The sequence below is a fragment of the Pseudorca crassidens genome, chromosome 3, assembly GCF_039906515.1.
Source record: "Pseudorca crassidens isolate mPseCra1 chromosome 3, mPseCra1.hap1, whole genome shotgun sequence".
Classification (NCBI taxonomy): Eukaryota; Metazoa; Chordata; class Mammalia; order Artiodactyla; family Delphinidae; genus Pseudorca; species Pseudorca crassidens.
The window spans coordinates 2,531,406-2,549,313 of NC_090298.1; positions in this window are offsets into that span (position 1 = coordinate 2,531,406).

Below are 17,908 nucleotides of genomic sequence, written 5' to 3' on the forward strand. Positions count from 1 at the left end.
TGATAGCATACGGTATTTTTCTTTCTCTTTCTGACTTCACTTAGCATGATCATCTCTAGGTTCATCCATGTTGTTGCAAATAGCATTATTTCATTCTTTTTTATGGCTGAGTAATATTCCACTGTATATATACACCACATCTTTATCCATTCATCTGCTGATGGACATTTAAGTTGCTTCCATGTCTTGGCTATTGTAAATAGTGCTGCAATGAACATTGGGGTGCATGTATCTTGTTGAATTAGAGTTTTGTCTAGATATATGCCCAGGAGTGGGATTGCTGTATCATATAGTAGTTATATTTTTAGTTTTTAAAGGAACTTCCATACTGTTCTCCATAGTGGCTGTACCAGTTTACATTCCCACCAACAGTGTAGGAGGGTTCCATTTTCTCCACACCAAGGGAGTGGAGATTTCTGGGCTAACTATAAATTTTTATATGTACTTTCTGTAAACTAAATTGTTGGAACTGAATGGTTCAGAAAGTAATTTGACATATTATTGGCACCAATTTTATGAATTTGGAATATATATTTCCTCACCTTTCAATCATGAAAACTACTGGAATTCATGTTAACATAAAAATTCCATTTGATGAGGTCTAGAGAAGAGCTGGGAAGGCTCCCAGGGGCTGTCTGTCAGCCACGACTTCCTGGTGGGTTGGGTCAGCACCGGGATCCTCACGTGCTGCCTCCAACATAGAGAAGTGGGTCTGAGAGAGTCTTTGTCTCTCCCCCAGCACCCCTGCCTCCAGGATCTCGGGGGAACATATTATTACTGTCTGGTAAAGACCCGACACTGAGTATATAACCAACGTCCCCACTGTTTTTACAGAGCTTCATTCTGGAAGTTCTAGGCATTAATATAAAACAAGTTAAAATATTGAAAAGCAAGAGTCGTATCATTTTTAGAAAATTACCTGTAAAACTCAAAAGAGGCAATGAAAACTGTTCTTTCTATGAGAAGTTTAGCAAAATACACAGCACAGAAGGCTGGGGCAGAGGACTCACTGCGTTGGCACAGAAACCCACGTTTGCCTTCAAGAGCCCCACAGAGAGTTTGATGGAAAAGGACTTCATTCCCTATAACAACAAAATCTAAACAATACTAAGAAACAAAAGTGATGGAAATGTTCAAGAGTTGAGGAAGGAAACTACCTAATCGGAAAGACACTTTTAACAACTGCAGAGGAAAATGCCAGATTCCTGGACAAGACTCACACTGTCAGATACAAATCCCCCCTCAGTTCATTTATAAATATTATATGATTCCAATAAAATGCTGAGGTTCACCTAAAATAACACGTGGATTTAATAGTCCAGATATTTTAAAAGACTACGAGAGACTGTAAACTTGCCAGATATGAGACACTATAAGGTTACAATAAATACAGAGAACCAGTGAGAGAGAGAGAGAGAGAGAGAGAGGAATAAAGCAGTGCAGAAATACCAGGAACTCTCTAAATTATAAAGAAATGGTGAATAGATCACAAGTGAAGCACTTCTAATGATTCAGGGAACGATCATGAGTTAAATGGTAGGTCCTGAGGGAAAATGAGATCAAATCTCTGCTTCACCCCTCACGCGGAAGCAAACCCCTATCTGGTTGGAGTTAAATGTAAGAAAAGAACCCAGAACATTCACATGAGGGCATAGCACGGTCTGTCTCCTAAGAATAACATCAGAGATAAAAACCATAAAAGACTGATAAAGTTGATTAAATAAAAACAAAATTAAGAATCATTCATTTTGCAAAATTATCAACAGCATCAATCCCATTAAAAGTTCAAACAAAAATTTGGAAAAAGTTGTGAGACTCCTGGCCAAAAAAGGACTTTTATTCTGCCTGTGGGATAAGGAGAAAACCTATTCTAAGAGAAAAAATCGCAGGAAAACTTGGAAATGATTTTTCGTTGAGACGTGGGGATGAAGGAGGGGAGGAAGATGATGTTACTAGCTTTTTGCAAAAGATATAGAAACGAATAAAACAATTTTAAATAAAAAATTAAATTAACAAGAGAATATAAAAAAGAATGTCTATACGTGTATAACAGAGTCACTTTGCTGTACAGTGGAGACTGGCACAACATTGTAAATCAACTGTACTTCAATAAAAAAAATTAAGAAACGAATAAGCTTTTAAAGATATTCAGATTCATTAGAAATAAGGAAAAGAAAACTTAAAATTTTGAGATTAATTTTTACCTGCCAAACAGGATCTGATTTAAAAGAACACCAGTGTGCTCAGTGCTGGCGATGCTGTGGAGAGGGGGGAGGGCAGGGTGAGCCTGAAATTGCCTAGAACCCACGTATTAGCATCGCTTTTCTGAAGGAGGCAGTAATCGTTTTAACAAAGTGTTTCCTCAGGTACGTGTATATTAAAACTCATCTTGTTAAGTATATAAATGTAATACATGTACATAGGTATGAAAATGCGTTTTGTTAAATACATAAATATATAACGAATGCATGCATAGCTTTTTGGAAGGTATGCATGTGTAGTTATAATAGTCACATAAAAGAAAAATAATGTCTGCAATGTTATGGTAGTAAAATTACAGGTTAGTGTAAAATAAATTTTCTGAGCCCCCATGATTTTTGCACTGAGCATGCTTATAATATGAGAAATACTCTTTGAAAAGATGGAACTAGAACGCTTTAGGTGGGGAAAGAGTAATTCAAAAGTCATGTCGTAAATACATAATTTGGAGTAGTATGCAAATAATTAAAGCGTGTATTCTTTAAAAGAGCCTTATACTTCTGAAAAGAGAAAAGATTAATCAAATTATGGTATTAAGTACAAGAATACATCTCAGCCTGTAGAGAAAATAGGTAGAGCTGTGTGTTTTTCTGTCTGCTTGTCCACCGCAGGATGCAAACAGCTGCACAATCCCATGTTTGGGAACGCCAGCTCACTTCTGAGGACTTTGGAGGCCCACGACTAATCCCTCCAAATCATACCGATTCCTGCAGGCACAGTTCTCTGTAAGAGAACCCAGCACAACCGCATGCTCTTTGTAAGGCAGCCGCGAAGACCACAGCTGCTGGATCTGAGGTGTGGATGCGTGAAACCATTGGCAGGACCGTAGTTTTGGTGGGGATCTGAGCGCAAATGCAGGGCAACCGTGAGTTCTATGGGGAAGTGAGCGTAGAGGTCAGTCCATCACCCCTTGGAAAATGCAAACCAACTGAAGCAAAGGTAGGATGCCACCCTTAACACACAAAAAGGCGTCTCTTAGATCAGGGGCAGATCTTTGCCTGCCAGCCTTCCAATGAGCTATACAATGAAACAAGTTCACAATTATTTTGAATGATTATAGTTTTTTAAAAAAAAAACCTTACTAAAATATTTTCTGATTTTAGAGTATTTGATAAAGTCAGGGAGTCTTTTGATGTGTTTTCTTTTAAAGTGAATGGATTCTGTTTTGGTAACTTTGATATTTCATTTGAAGGGAGTATAATAAACTGTTTGCTCTGTATTGATTAAAGAGATATAGTGCTTATTTTTTTGCTTGGTTTTCTAGTAGTTATTCAATAGGTTAAAGGGCAATGCCATCTGTTTCCTAACAGGACGTTTTGCGTAAGATTTGCAAGTCCTACAGGCACCTTTAAGCGTGGATGAATATGCACTCTTGGGTTCAGACGGGTAGTTTTTTACTACGAAGGGATGATTATGTTGTGTGCCTTGAGACATTGGCTATAATATATTTCCTGTCCCTTTATTGCATTTTGGAATCATAAACAATGACTGTTTGGCTCAAAGCCATTTATTCAGCCCAAAAAGACATTATTTGCACAACAAAAATCAATAAAAATGTTACTAGGTCTGGCTGGATACTTTGCTTAACTGTGATATTTGTCTATCACTGATGGCATGCCATCTCTCGCAGGAGACTGGGGCCAAAACACAGCTATTGATCCAGTCAGAGATGATGGATACTGGCATTTGGAAAGGGCTGCTGTGGAGAATCTCGATTAAAAAAATATTTCTAGGTTTTGCCTGGAGCAGAGTCAAGATAACCCGAGTGAGGAGATTTTTCTCTGTTCTGCTGGGTTTCTCCCTCTTGTGGTGGAGAAACACTCGGACCAAAGTCATTATTGAAAGAATTAAGTCAATCTATGTTTAGCCAAAGGCTTTGGCATCACATCAAGCTGAGCTGATGTAGAAAGGATCTCCTGTCCTTTTCATCACCTTAAAACGTTGGAAAAGCATTTTGTATACACGAAGGATAGAGAGAGATGTGCTGCGATGGTGCCCTGCCTGCCTTTTCTCTCTTTTTACGTTATCTCTTTACATATAGGAAAACGGGACAGACTGCTTCCCCCTCCTCACACACACAAGTGATTAGCTATGCAGGATCACCTTGAAATGAACAATTTAGTAAAGACTAAAGGAGTTAACTAAAATGGAGCCAACCTGAGTGATACAGAAAATACGGCAAATAGGTTATGGACAATTTATGGCACTGAGCTTGAGGAAAAAAGTGATATACTGTTCTCCAGTCTCATAAATTTAAAATATGAAATTGTTTTTCATTTTTCATTTGCTATCTGCCCACCTCCAGCATAAATCTGACCCACACAGCCACAGCAGAAGGTGATGGGAGGTGAAAATGCTCTCGTTCTATTTTACTCCATTTCATTTTGTTTTATTTATTCATGTGTTTGTGCCACACTTTTTCCAAAAGGACTTCCTGGGAAGTGGAGCTATCGGAGCAGAGGCCCTGCCCTCATGACTGCCGAGGGCAGGCTCCAGGGGCTGCAGTCGGCGAGGCAGTCTAGATTCCCAGCCCCGTGGACCTGTGGCGGGCTCAGAGCCAACAACTGGACTCTGCAGCCAGTGCTGTTTGCTGGGTCCCAAGTGCCCACCACAAAAGTAGCCCCTTTGGTTCTGCGATTGGCCTGAAGGACGGCTGTTACTTTAAACCATTCAGACACCCGTGTGCAAGGCTAGTGGAGTGCAGTCACTCTGCCCCGTCCTTGCTTTACGGTAGATGTCGGGCTATTCTTTTGTTCTGAAACCAAAACATGGATCATAGAGGCCATGCGTGTTACTATTATTACTGATTATTCTTTTTAATCTCCAAAGTGTTCTGTTTGGGCTGCAAATGATTCGAATTCACAATTTAAAGTTAACCGATGTTGCAGTGTTGGCTGTTTTGGGTGAGAGGTTGGGCCTGCTTGTTTCAATCTACCTGGAGGTGTCTCACAGTTACTAAGTCATTCTGCAGCTAAGATCCTGCCTAATATATGGAAGTTTTACTCTAATAGTAAGTGAATTAGTTTAGTGTTTCACATCATGTGTCACTTTCTCAACTTGTATTATGGCTACATTTGTAAGTAGAAAAGTATCATATCACAATAATTAAAAGCATATTTGAAAGAGGTTAAATGACTAATAAACACTTAAAAGTATTGTAACTGCATTTTCTATTTGCAAAAAGTATATATATCGTACATATATTACATATATATACACATATGTATATGTATACATATATGTATATAGGCACATGTATAGTGCATATTACATAGATGTGTGTATATATGGGCATGTGTAGGCATTTTCTTGCCTGTGTGATTGTCAATGCATTTGCTACATCATATTCTTAAAAATATGTTTTCCATCATGCCAGATTTGTGAACTCCTGAGGTGAACATACCTCTCGAAGTCACACTTACGATTGCTGGGCTATCATCACACATACAGTAGAAAATCTCTCTTGCCGAGCTCTTGGTGGGTTCACTGGTGACTCCCTTTCACATTCCTTTCCTAAACCTGCATGTTCTCCAGTGATGAAAACCCACTGCCCTTTCAAGTCGCAATAGAGAAAAATCAGGGAAGGCTCCGAGTCTGAAGCAGCGGCCCTTTAAGCACTGAGACAAACACAGACCACGCTCATCCCCCCTGAAACAGCTTGTTCCAATTTAATAGCAGAATAAATACTAGGAAGCTCCTCGTAAATGACAACGAACAATTCAGCGGGGCCCTAACTAGATTTTGTCTTACCCTGCGCGTTCTCCTAAAATTTAAATGGTCTCTAAAAACGTCTATTTTGCAAGTTGAAGAATAGACAGGCTGATGATTTTTCTTACCATCACTGCTTTGACGCTAAGACTTCATTCTTAAAATTCATTCCGGTTTTGGTTTAGTCCGTTGCTTTTAGATCCTGGTAGGAGTTGGTTTCATATTAAAGACTTCAGTGTGAGATCCTCATGTCTGCTCCTGGTAGGACGGGTCGTGGCCTCCTCCTTAGGGAGCAGAACCCTGGCTCCTGTTTGGGAAGGTTCCAGGAACAATGGATCGTTGATGCTGCTCTTTTTTTTTTTTTTTGCAGTGCGCGGGCCTCTCACCGCTGTGGCCTCTCCCGTTGCGGAGCGCAGGATCCGGACGCGCAGGCTCAGCGGCCATGGCTCACGGGCCCAGCCGCTCTGAGGCACGTGGGATCCTCCCGGACCGGGGCACGAACCCGCGTCCCCTGCATCGGCAGGCGGACTCTCAACCACTGCACCACCAGAGAAGCCCGATGCTGCTCTTTTTAATCAACAGAGAAACTGGCCTAATTGGAGGACTTTAACACTTATTTGTTGAATGAATGTGAAAGTGTATTTACTTTAATACTAAACCTAGTTAAGTCCAGGGCAGCTCACTGTCTTTTCAGTGACTCATCCAGCAGAGTGTGAATGGCAAATTCTCTTCATTTGAACAACAAAAGACCACCAGCCAGGAATTATTTTTGGAGAAGTACAGGCCACGGCTATGGTCTGTTTTGCAAGTAAACCCAACTCTACAACTGAGATGACGTCTTGGTTTTCTAACACGTCATCCTTTGCTGCCCTGACAGTAGGACTGCATGCTATTCTTAGGAAAAAACAGTTTTTATGTATCAAAATCATGGGTGGGGGAGGGATGAGAAATTAATTTAGCGTGTAATTCATTAGCAAATGTAGACCCCATGATAGTCTGCAGAGGACGCTCGGGAATCCTGAGCAGGGAGGGCAGCAGGCAGAGATGGAGTAAATACTTTTCTTCTCCCGGATCGATTCTATTGATTGTCATTAAAGCAGCGAGCTCAGAAAAATGAAGTGGTTTCTAATTTCCAGGCTCCAGGTGGAGCCTGGTCGGCTTCTTCCTCATTCCAGTTAAGAGTGTCATTAAATGTAAGAGCAAACAACACAGTTAGAGGCCGAGTGTTTCATTAATTCATCATCAGAATTATCTCCATGCGTTAATATTAATAGCCTCAAATTGGATTTCATTTAAGAGGTGAAATAAATATACAGAAAGTAAAGTCTCACACAGCCCAGAGAGTCGGGACAGGCATCCCCCGAGCTGAGTCTCAGGAGGGCTGTGGCTGGGCCTCAGCTCCTGGACCAGAGCTGCCTGGAGGGAGAACGTCACTCAGAAACCACCGCAGAGCCCGCAGCTGGGCCTGAGCAGGGACGTGGGGGGGGGGGGGACAGGGGGCAGGGTGGTGTGCCCCTCCCTTCTCATGCAGGGCGTCTCATATGCAGGGCATATATTTGATCCTCTTCCCATGCAGCACGTGAGGAAAACAACATGTGAACGAAGGATGTGAGCTCTCGCTGATATTCCAGGTGTGTGGAAGAGCCATGTGAAACACGAGGGGAATCATTTCTGTACAAAGAAAGCTTCCCTGAAATTATGTTTCGTTCTCAAATGGAGATGGGAAGATGAGAAATTAGGTCATATTGAGTTACAGAAAGGCAAGAGCTTCCAGGATGGACATACACATTATTAGAATCTTATTCAGACAAGTCTTTGATAGAATGAAAGTTAAGTAGAACTTTCTTTGGTTATTTTCAAGTTACATGTAATTTTCTACCCAGGTACACTACTTTTCTAGGTCTGCCATTACAAAGAACCACAAACCCATGGCTTAAACAATAGAGATTTATTTTCTCTCAGTTCTGGAGGCCACAAGTCTAAAACCAAGGTGTCAGCAGGGCGGCACTCCCTCTGAGACTCTGGACAGAATCCTTCCTGGCCCCTTCCAGCTTCTGGTGGTTGAGTTCCTGGGCCAGCAGCTGCATCCCTCCTGTCTCTTCCTCGGTGGTCATGCGGCTCCTCCCCATATGTCTCTGTCTTCTTAAAAAGACTCCAGTCACACCGGGTCAGGCTCACCCTGATGACCTCCTCTGAACTTGACTACACCTGCCAAGACCGACTTTCCAAACAAAGTCACAGTCACAGGTACTGGGGGTTAGGACTTCAACATCTCTTTTGTGGGGAGAAGCATAATTCTACTGATGACACCAGGATAATTTTTAAAACGAAAAAGAACGTGTTTTTAAATCAGCGGATCTCAAGGTGAAGGAGGTTGCTCTCAACACCTGGAGGAAGGGACGGGCCCTGCAGAGAGTAAGAGGAAGACGGGTCACTAAGGGTGGCCTTGCAAGCGGTGACCAGCATAAGGACCGGCCCTCTGACATGTCAGAGGAGGGTTGAATCACAGGTTACACGGTGAAAAGCACAAAATCTACTTGTCTGTGCTCGCCAACCCGGCATCACTGAGGCCCCGGGGGTCTTTGAGGAAAAGGCATTTGGTCAGAGTTTCCTCAGACTTGAACTCCATCGTGCTGGGGAGGGGATGAAGAGCGTCCAGCCCCATACATGCTGGGGGGTGGCTCTGGGTGGAGGTGTGCTCCCGGCAGGACAGCTGTGGTGTCTGGAGGGCTCTGGCCTCAGGGGACCAAGTGAAGAAGGAAACCATGGCTGTGGAGAGCTCTGGGTGGTGTGGCATCTTTCCCACAATTTTGCACGTGGTTTGTCCCGTTGCTCGATGTAATCCACACTCTGTAAAATCCTGTACCTCTTTGGGCAGATTTGGTCCCTGCTCATGTGCTGTAGCGCTTTTTGAGGACACCTGCCCCAAGTGTAGGAGGCCTTTATATGCAGTAGTCGAGATGTACAGGGTGGGAATTGATGCCTTTGCAAACCCTCTGGCCTCTCAGGTAAATGTACCTTCCAGCCCTAAGAACACCTGTTCTGTCTCAGCATTATCTCACTGAAGGACCAGTTGCTGCCCAGGGTGACCTGTTACCAGCTTGAGTCATGCAGCACAAATGCATTTTCAACTTCCCTCTTGCTGTGCAACTCCAGATTACTGGGATAAATTTCTGTCCTTTAAATGTCTTATTTTTTAAAAAAAGCAAATTCTTAGTTACCTGCCTCAGGACACTGGGATACCAGCATTTCAACATGAATTTATTATATTATAATGTATCCTCCTGTTAGAACATTTTAGAATGGACACATCATCCAATTATTATGATAGATAATTTCTATTTCTTAAATTGTATTTTAAATGTGCAGTTAATGATTTCTGAGACTAGAAACTTAAACAGAAAGGAAATGGACAGAATCCTATAATTAATTTAACCATACACAAAAATGGACTTTTTTGGAGGATAAACTCAATGAAAAGGTAAATATATATTTTATATATTATTTCTTTCCTAAGTAATGAAAAATAGTCTTGTATTAGGGGGAGAAGTTTTTAAGGTAAACTGTCCCTGATCGAAGTTCTTATACAAAATTTTTTTCATCCTGGATGATACTAATATTTTGCTCAAGAATTCCAGTCTCTAGTAGGGATACCTCTTCCAGTCTACATGGTTTTTTAGTTACTCTTGGTTGAAGGACCAAGGCTTGGTTATTATGACTTCTTGAAATAAAGCAGAGTATTTCCTATAAATTGTACTCATGCTAGGTGGGCAACTAATGTGCCGGAAAAGCAAGAACTGCCTGAGATCCCACGGCCATGGGACATGCCCAGGGCCCATGGCAGAGTTTCAGGAGGACCTGAGGGACTTGGGGGCACAGGTGACCACTTACCCCAGGACGGGCACCCTGAGGCCAGGCACAGACCTGGACTTCTGTCTGGGCCCCGGGTCTCCCTGGCAGGAGCAGTGGCACTGGTTACTTGAGAAAGAAGGGACAGAATTGGTTTGCAGCTCTGTCCTTTTTGCATCAATTATTTGGGGCCATGACTTAACCCTTGGTCATTTTTTGTCACTGTCATTCTTGATATATTCTTGTAGCAGAATCTGTCTTAGATGCAAACCAAATTTTTCTATTGGAATTTTAGTTAGTTTTAAGTGTACAGGAAAAAAATCAGTATATTTTAATTATAGCAAAGTTTAAGGTACACAAGTAGGTGCATGAAATGGAGATAGCTATAAACACATCCTTTTACCCCCTTCTGAGGTCCCAGAGAAAAGAAAGAACAAATAAAGTAAAATAACAGTGCTGGGAAAAGAGAAAGAGAGCCATAGAGCTTCAAAGAACATTTGATGAAATGAATGTAAAATCATTGATTTAAGTTTTCTCTTTTTAATTTTACCCATTTTCGAGGATCTTTTGAAACTTTTTATGCATTGCTACATTAATTTGGAAGCAAACATCTCAAGAGAAACTTCACTCCTCTTCCCCAAATAAGCCCTCTGTAAGGTGATTTTTCCTGATAATACTCTCTGTCTTTGCATAACTATAGGCACCTAGACACACTGAGAGTGGCTTTTTATGAAAAAAGAAAGCAGATTACACTTACTATTCTTTGTTTTTCTGATTTAACATTGTATCTTAGAAACATTTCATGTCAGTACCTAAAGGATTACATTGTGTTGAACTAGGCTTGCATAGTATCCCACAGCTTAAATGTCCCATACCTTTTTAGGATTGGGGGTGGGGGAAGAAGAGAGGCACTTCCCATGATGAACAGTTAGATATTTTCCATTTTTTCTACTGTACATAATGCCACAATGAATAATTTTCCACATAGATTATTTTGCCCAAATGAAAACAATATTTTTTTATATATTACCGGGGGTGAATTTACAGAATTGAAAAGAATTACTTCCTCAAAATTGTACCAATTAACACTCTCATCAAGTACCAAAAAACTGGTCTTTTTTCCCCAACCTGTTGGGCCCAAGTGGTTTCTCATTTCCACTTCCATTCTCTCAATTACTTGTGCATATTTCTAGTTTATAAAATTGACAATTTCTCTTGAGTATTTTAAATCAGGTTGCTTTTTTTCTTATTAATTTGTAGGTCATCTTTGTGTACCATGGATTTTATACAGATTGTAAATATATTTCCCCAGTTTGCCAAGTGTTTTTAAACTTAATTCATCATATTGTTTGTTGCATAGATTTTCACTTCAGTGTGTTCAACACTGCCAATCCTGTGTGCCTGTGTGTATATGGGAGGGCACTGAATTTTGCACACACACACACAAATCTTTTTATGTAGACATACATATATATAAATATATAATATATATTATATAATAATAAATATATGTCATAAATATATAATATAATAATAAACATATTATATAATAATGAATATGAATATATAAAATCTTAAATATATAATAATAAATATGAATATATAATATATATGCCATAAATATTATATATATATATATATATTCTATATTCTCTCTGTCTTCACGCATACTCACATCCCCTACAAGCTTCTGTGTTGACAGTCCCATATGTGTCCTGGTATCTGTGCGTGCACAAAGAGAGAGGGGGCTTTCCCCTTGCCTTCTTTCTTGCAGGGGTGGTGCTGTTTCTAGACTTTGCTGGGCATTTGCCTTGCTCACTCAGCGAGGCCCTAGTGCATTCTCTGAACAGCCTGGTCTTTCTCCAGGGTCTGTTCTCCCGTTCCATCCCCGGACAGTCACTTAATTTTTAATGCTTTGCTACTTGAAACAAGGCAGTTATATACCTCCTTCAAATACTTTCGTAGACATTGATGATTTTAATTATTTTCAATAGATCCCCAGGAATCTGTTTGTTGAGTTAAACAGTATATTAATTTAATTTTAGGAGAAGTTTCCAGACTGCTTGTCAAAAGTCCAACAATTCACAAACCCACAAGAAATGTATGGGAGACTCTTTTTTCCTAGCATTCCTACACTGGATGAATATTTTTTTTAAAATTTTTTCTTTCCTTTTTAAGCTATGAGTTATTTAAGAGATTGCTTTCAAATTTCCAGGTTCTGAGATTTCCTTTCAATGCTCATTGGTTTTCCATTTATTGTTCTCAGAGAATTTGGCTTTTGAGGTTTCTTTGGGGAGTAGCATTTATTGACATTTTCTGAATTCATATCAAATTTTGTGATTATTTTATGTTTGAAAAAATATCTACACATACATTCACAATTGTGTCAGGCTTGTTATTCAAATCAAAAGTTTATCTTTACTTGATTGGAGGATACTTTATCTGAGTAAAGAATGTTCAAATACTTGTCCTGTATTTCTATAAACTTTTGCTTTATCTATTTTAAAGTTCTTATTGTTAGATAAAAAAAAAAATTACTTGTAACTCCTTGCTAGATTTTTGCTCTTATACACACAACATGCAGCATATTGATAAAATCCACTTGTTCTTTTTAATCACCTTTTGCCTGAAGTCTCCTTTCTTTGATAGCCTGCTAACAGTCATGTTCATGCCAGACTGTTCCTTATTTGCATCACACTTGCATGTCACGTGTTGACAAATTAGCCCCACCTCCTGTCATCTGAGTCCTTGAGTATGGGCACCTGGTGACTTGCTTCTAGGAACAGAATCTGCCAGAAGTGATGGATTACCACTTCCAAGGTCAGGCTGTGAAGAGTCCATAGCATCTATCTTGGTCATCCTCCCTGCCTCTTCTCTCTTGCTCCCTCTGATGAAATACATTGCCCTGTTTTGAGCTGTCTCAAGGAAGAGAAGCCCACGGAGCAAAAAATGAATGGGGTTTCTGGGAACTGTGAGCCTCAGTCCAACAACACATGAGGAACTATATCCTATGAGCTTGGACCCCACCCCAGTCAAGGCTTGAGATGAAACCACAGCCTCGGCCTTGACTGCAGCAGTGGGAGATCTTAAACCAGAGGGCTCAGCTATGCCACACCCAGACTCCTGACTCAGAGGGTCTGTGAGAGAGTAACTGTCTGTCGTTTAGGCCTCTAAGTTTTGGGGTGATATATTACACAGCAATATCTAAATAACACATTCATAAATCAAACTTAGACAGATGCTCTCTGTAGTCTTAGACCCTTGAAATTGTTGAGTTTAACCAATTCCATTTGACCATGGTCATTGCTCTTGGGTATCTTTAGACTTATTTTTGTTGGCTTAATTTATGTTGGCAGTTCTCTTAAAATTTTAACATATTAAATTAATTTACGTATACACATTTTAAGTTGTGTTTAGCATACTTTTCTATGAATATCTGAATTCAATACACTTCCTCTTCCTTCATGAGATAAAATCTTTATATGTTCTCACTCTTCCACACTAAGATTTCATGTTAAAGCCATTGTAAACGTTATTTGTGTTTCTATTAGTCATTGTCTTATCATGACTCAAAGATTCATTATATTTAAAGATCAGTTTTACTGATTTCTGAATTCATCATCATCATTTCTTATCCTACATACTGCTTTCTGAGGATTTATTTATTTATTTTGTTTTCCTTGAGTACCTTCTTAAGTAACTTTTTTCCAGTGGCAATCCTCCTGAGTTTGCTATTCAACATGTTTGACGGTGTCTTCAAACATTAAAACATCATTTTGTTTTCAAACTTAAAGGTTTGTCTTCTTCGACAAATAGTTCTAGGTTTAAGATATTTTCGTTTTGAACTCTGAAGCTGTAATGATTGTCTTTCTAGTATACCAAGATATCTGAAGCCAAATTAAGTAATTCTTGTGCATTTTTCGGAAATGTAGGATTTGGGGGGAAAATTTTACTGTTTTCTTTGCATGCTTGCAGTTCTAAAGCTTCATCAAGTTATATGGTGGGATAAGTAAATCTTTGGTATTTATCATACTTAGCCTTGTGTATTTGTGTATGTGGTAGTCGGTGAGGGGGGCAGGTATTTTAAACTGAGAAATTTCTGAGAAAGTTTTTTCTTATTCTCCTCCTCCTTCTTCCTATTGGTATGTAAGATGAACTCCTCTTCTCTGTTCCTCCCGGAGCTTTTCTAAACAGATATGATAACTTCTGGACCTACACTCCAGGTCTCTTAACTTCTCTGAACTTTGTTCAATCAGAATCAGTCGCATCATCTTTCAGCTCCCTAAATTTGATCTTCGGACATATATACTCTTCTAGTCAGCCTGTTTGATTTATTAAGAACTCATTAGTTTTTCTTAGGAGCTTATCTTATTCGTATATGTGATTGCCGTTTGAATCTTAGGGTATCCTTTTTAAGACTTTATTTTAAAGTCTATTTTTCTGTTTGTTTTATTCTATTTTCTCTGATGTTGGTTCTTCTGTTGTTGAGATTCCGATTTTTCTTGCACGATGTTTGTTTTTCTAAGTGCTTGGAAATTTGGGGTTCTTTGCTTCTGTTTGTATTTGCAACAGTTTTTCCATGAAACAACTGATTTCCCAGACAGACAGACAGACAGTTCTCTCTTATTTTCACCCTCAGTTTGGAGTATCTCTGGCATCACTGTCATCGTCGTAGGAATTCTGCCTTGCATTTTGGACTCTGACTTCTCACTCTTGTTTTCTCCAAGTTGACTGGTCTTTGCAGAATTTCTCAATATATTTCAGTGAGGGGGGGCATTCTGTCGGCCTTCTTGTACTCTTCTTTTGTCTAATAACCTCCAGGATTTCTTCCTATGTAATACATCTTACTTGTTATTTTTATGAAATTTGAGATGGAAAGGAAACATGTACTCAGTATTCCATCTAAATCTCTCCATAAAAACAATATCATTGCTACGATGCTAGGTGTTAATTGTTGTCATTAATATTGCCAATAGCTATTTCTTTTATTCAAAGCTTCTCTGAAGATTTGAAATAAAAATTTATTTGTCTATACCAGTTACTCTCTCCAGGAAATCATTTTAGTTTGGTCAACAAGACTAACCACAACAAATTTCATTTTCTTGTTATCAAGAATTCTAATATTATTAACAGTTTCACTTAATCATATATATTATAGCAATTACTATTATCTTGTATTTAGTATTTATACTTAATTAGAAATGTCTTTATCTATTAGCAGTTCTAGATAGAAAAATGAGTCTCATTTGTGGTGAGAATGGACATTTGACAGCATTTTATCTGGCATTTGACCCTACCTCTTCCCCAAATCCAATCACTGTGGGAGTTCAGATTCCCTGGGAATGTAAATGAGCCCAAACCACCAAGGTCTCCTTTGGAAGGGGACCTTAGTGGGACCAACAGCAGCCTTAGCTGGTCCAAAGACAAGAGAGAAGGACAACCCTGCTGGACCAGGTTTCTCTCCCTTCAGTCTCCTGCCAAACCAGCCACAAGCAGTGCCACAGGGACAGGCCACCGTGAGTGAGTGGACACCTGCCCATGTCCCCCCATCCTCAGGGAAACACAGGTAAAAGTCAGGTTCCACTGGGAAGGAGGCCCCAGCCCCAGCCTCTCTGACATTAAATCATTAGCCTGGGTGGGTCCCCCGCCACCACAAGGCTTCTCCTTGCTGGACCTCAGAGAGGCACCTCCGTGGTCGGCTTCCCACCCTCTGTGGGTCTAGAGCAGGACAACCACGGCTGCCCATCAGCATTCTCCATGGAGGAGTTGGTGTGAAGGTGGCATGGATTCTCTAGGACAAGCCCCAGGGGCATTTCTGCTCCAGAAAACTGAATCTGCATTTCCCGTGTTGACATTGGTGACTGGCTTGGACAAGAATAGGATGTGACATGATAAAAGCCTTGAACAATTCCCAATTCCAGTTCTCCAGATAAGCTCCAGACACATTCCGTAAAACACATACTATGTGAGTCAGTAGAACAGAGAAGGCTCCACAGAGAATCCAGGCCAGCCCGAAGACACGCTTGAAACCCCCAAGACTTCCAAACACCATCATGAGAAAAGGCTAATGAAGAAATTAGGAAAATAGAAATTAGAATTTATTATGTAGAAAATATAGAATCCAGTGGAACACTTATTTTGGAAAAAAAAAATTAAATTGATCCTAAAATTAAAGAACAGAAGCTATTTATAGCTACTAAAAAAGCAGAAAAATATCTCAATTTCTACTTAAAAGAAGAAAATAAAAATAATTAGATAATTTCCCATAAACGCTCTACATGCTTACAGAAGTGGCCATTTCCAAGAAGTTTAAATGTGTATATTTACATCACAAATGCCAATAAAACTGAGACAATTGTTTGCTTTTTGACAAGGTAAAGACGTATATTTAAGAATTTTCCAGAATCTATATAGAATGCACACACAAAATGTATATTGTGCATGTGTGTGGATTGTGTTAATGTATGTACTGTATGCATGTTATTAAAAATCCATAACTTAAAATTAAACCATAAATTTTCCCAGTGAAAATTACAGTCCTATGTGTTTAAGTTTTTTTTTTAAAGATTCTATTTTTTTAGAACAGTTTTAGACTCACAGTAAAATTGAGAGGAAGATGCAGAAATTTCCCATATACTCCCTTCCCCACACATTATCAATATGCCTCTCCCACTATCAATAACTCCCACCAGCTGGTACATTTGTCAAAATTGATGAACCTATATTGACAAGTCATTACCACTCAAATTCCACAGTCTGCGTTGTGGTTCACTCTTGGTGCTGTACATATGGGTTTGGACAAATGTATAATGACCTGTATCCAGCATTACAAATCATACAGAGTATTTTCACTGCCCTAAAAATCCTCTGTGCTCCACCCATTCATCCCTCCACACAACCCCTGGCAACCCCTGGTTCTTTTACTGACTCCATAATTTTGTCTTTTCCAGAATGTCACAGAGTTGGCATCCCGCAGTGTGTGGCCTTTTCAGATTGACTTCTCTCAGTCACATACATTTAAGATTCCTCCATGTCTTTTCATGGCTTGATGGCTCATGTCTTCTCAGTGCTAAATAATATTCCATTGTCTGAATGTAGTTTATCTGTTCACCTACTGAAGGACACCTTGGCTGTTTCCAAATTTTGGCAATTATGAATGAAGCTGCTATAAATGTCTATGTGCAGATTTTTGTTTGGACATAAGTTTTCAGCTCATGTGGGTAAATACCAAGGAGCACACTAGCTGGATCAAATGATGAGTCGGTTTACTTTTGTAGGAAAACTTCAAACTGTTTTCCAAAGTGGCTATGGTATTAAGATTTGATAATAAAATGCCACTGATGATGCAGAGCTGTAATGTAAAGTTTGATGTTTTCCAATAAAGCTTTCAAAGGCTCAACACTTTCCAGCTTGATAGTTTCCCAACAGTTGGCAAATTTCGTCCAGGAGACAGGGAACGGGGACAGTATTTGGGACTCCCATAGCCAGCAGTACTGCTCGGCCCATAGATTAGAATGACAGTCTTTTCTCCTACAGAGGCAAATAAAAAATAAAAATAAATACATACATGCAAAGAATGAAGAATAAAAAGAAAGTTTCCATGCCACAGAATTTCAGATGCTTACATTTGGAAGCCTGGATAGTTACGAGGAGGTATGTCAGTCTCCTGGGGCTACATAATCATCACCACAAACCAGGTGGCTTAAAACAAAAGAAGTTTATTTTCCTAGTTCTGGAGGCCAGAAGTTCAACATCAAGTTGTCCATAGGGCTGCACTCCTTCTGGAGGCTAGAGGGGAGGGTCCTTCTTTGTCTCTTCCAGTTTCTGGAGGCTCCAGGTGTCCTTGACTTGTAGCTGCCTCACCCCAATATCTGCCTTCATCCTCACAGGACCACCTCCTCTTTTGCATCTCTGTTTCCCCTCATCTTCTACTGAGGGCACCAGTCACTGGGTTTAGGTCCCACCCTAAAGATGGAGGACCTCATCTTTACTTAATTACATCCGTAAAGACCCTATTTCCAAACAAAGTTATGTTCTGAGGTTCCAGGTGGATGTAAATTGGAGGGAACACTGCCCAAACCCCTACAGGGGA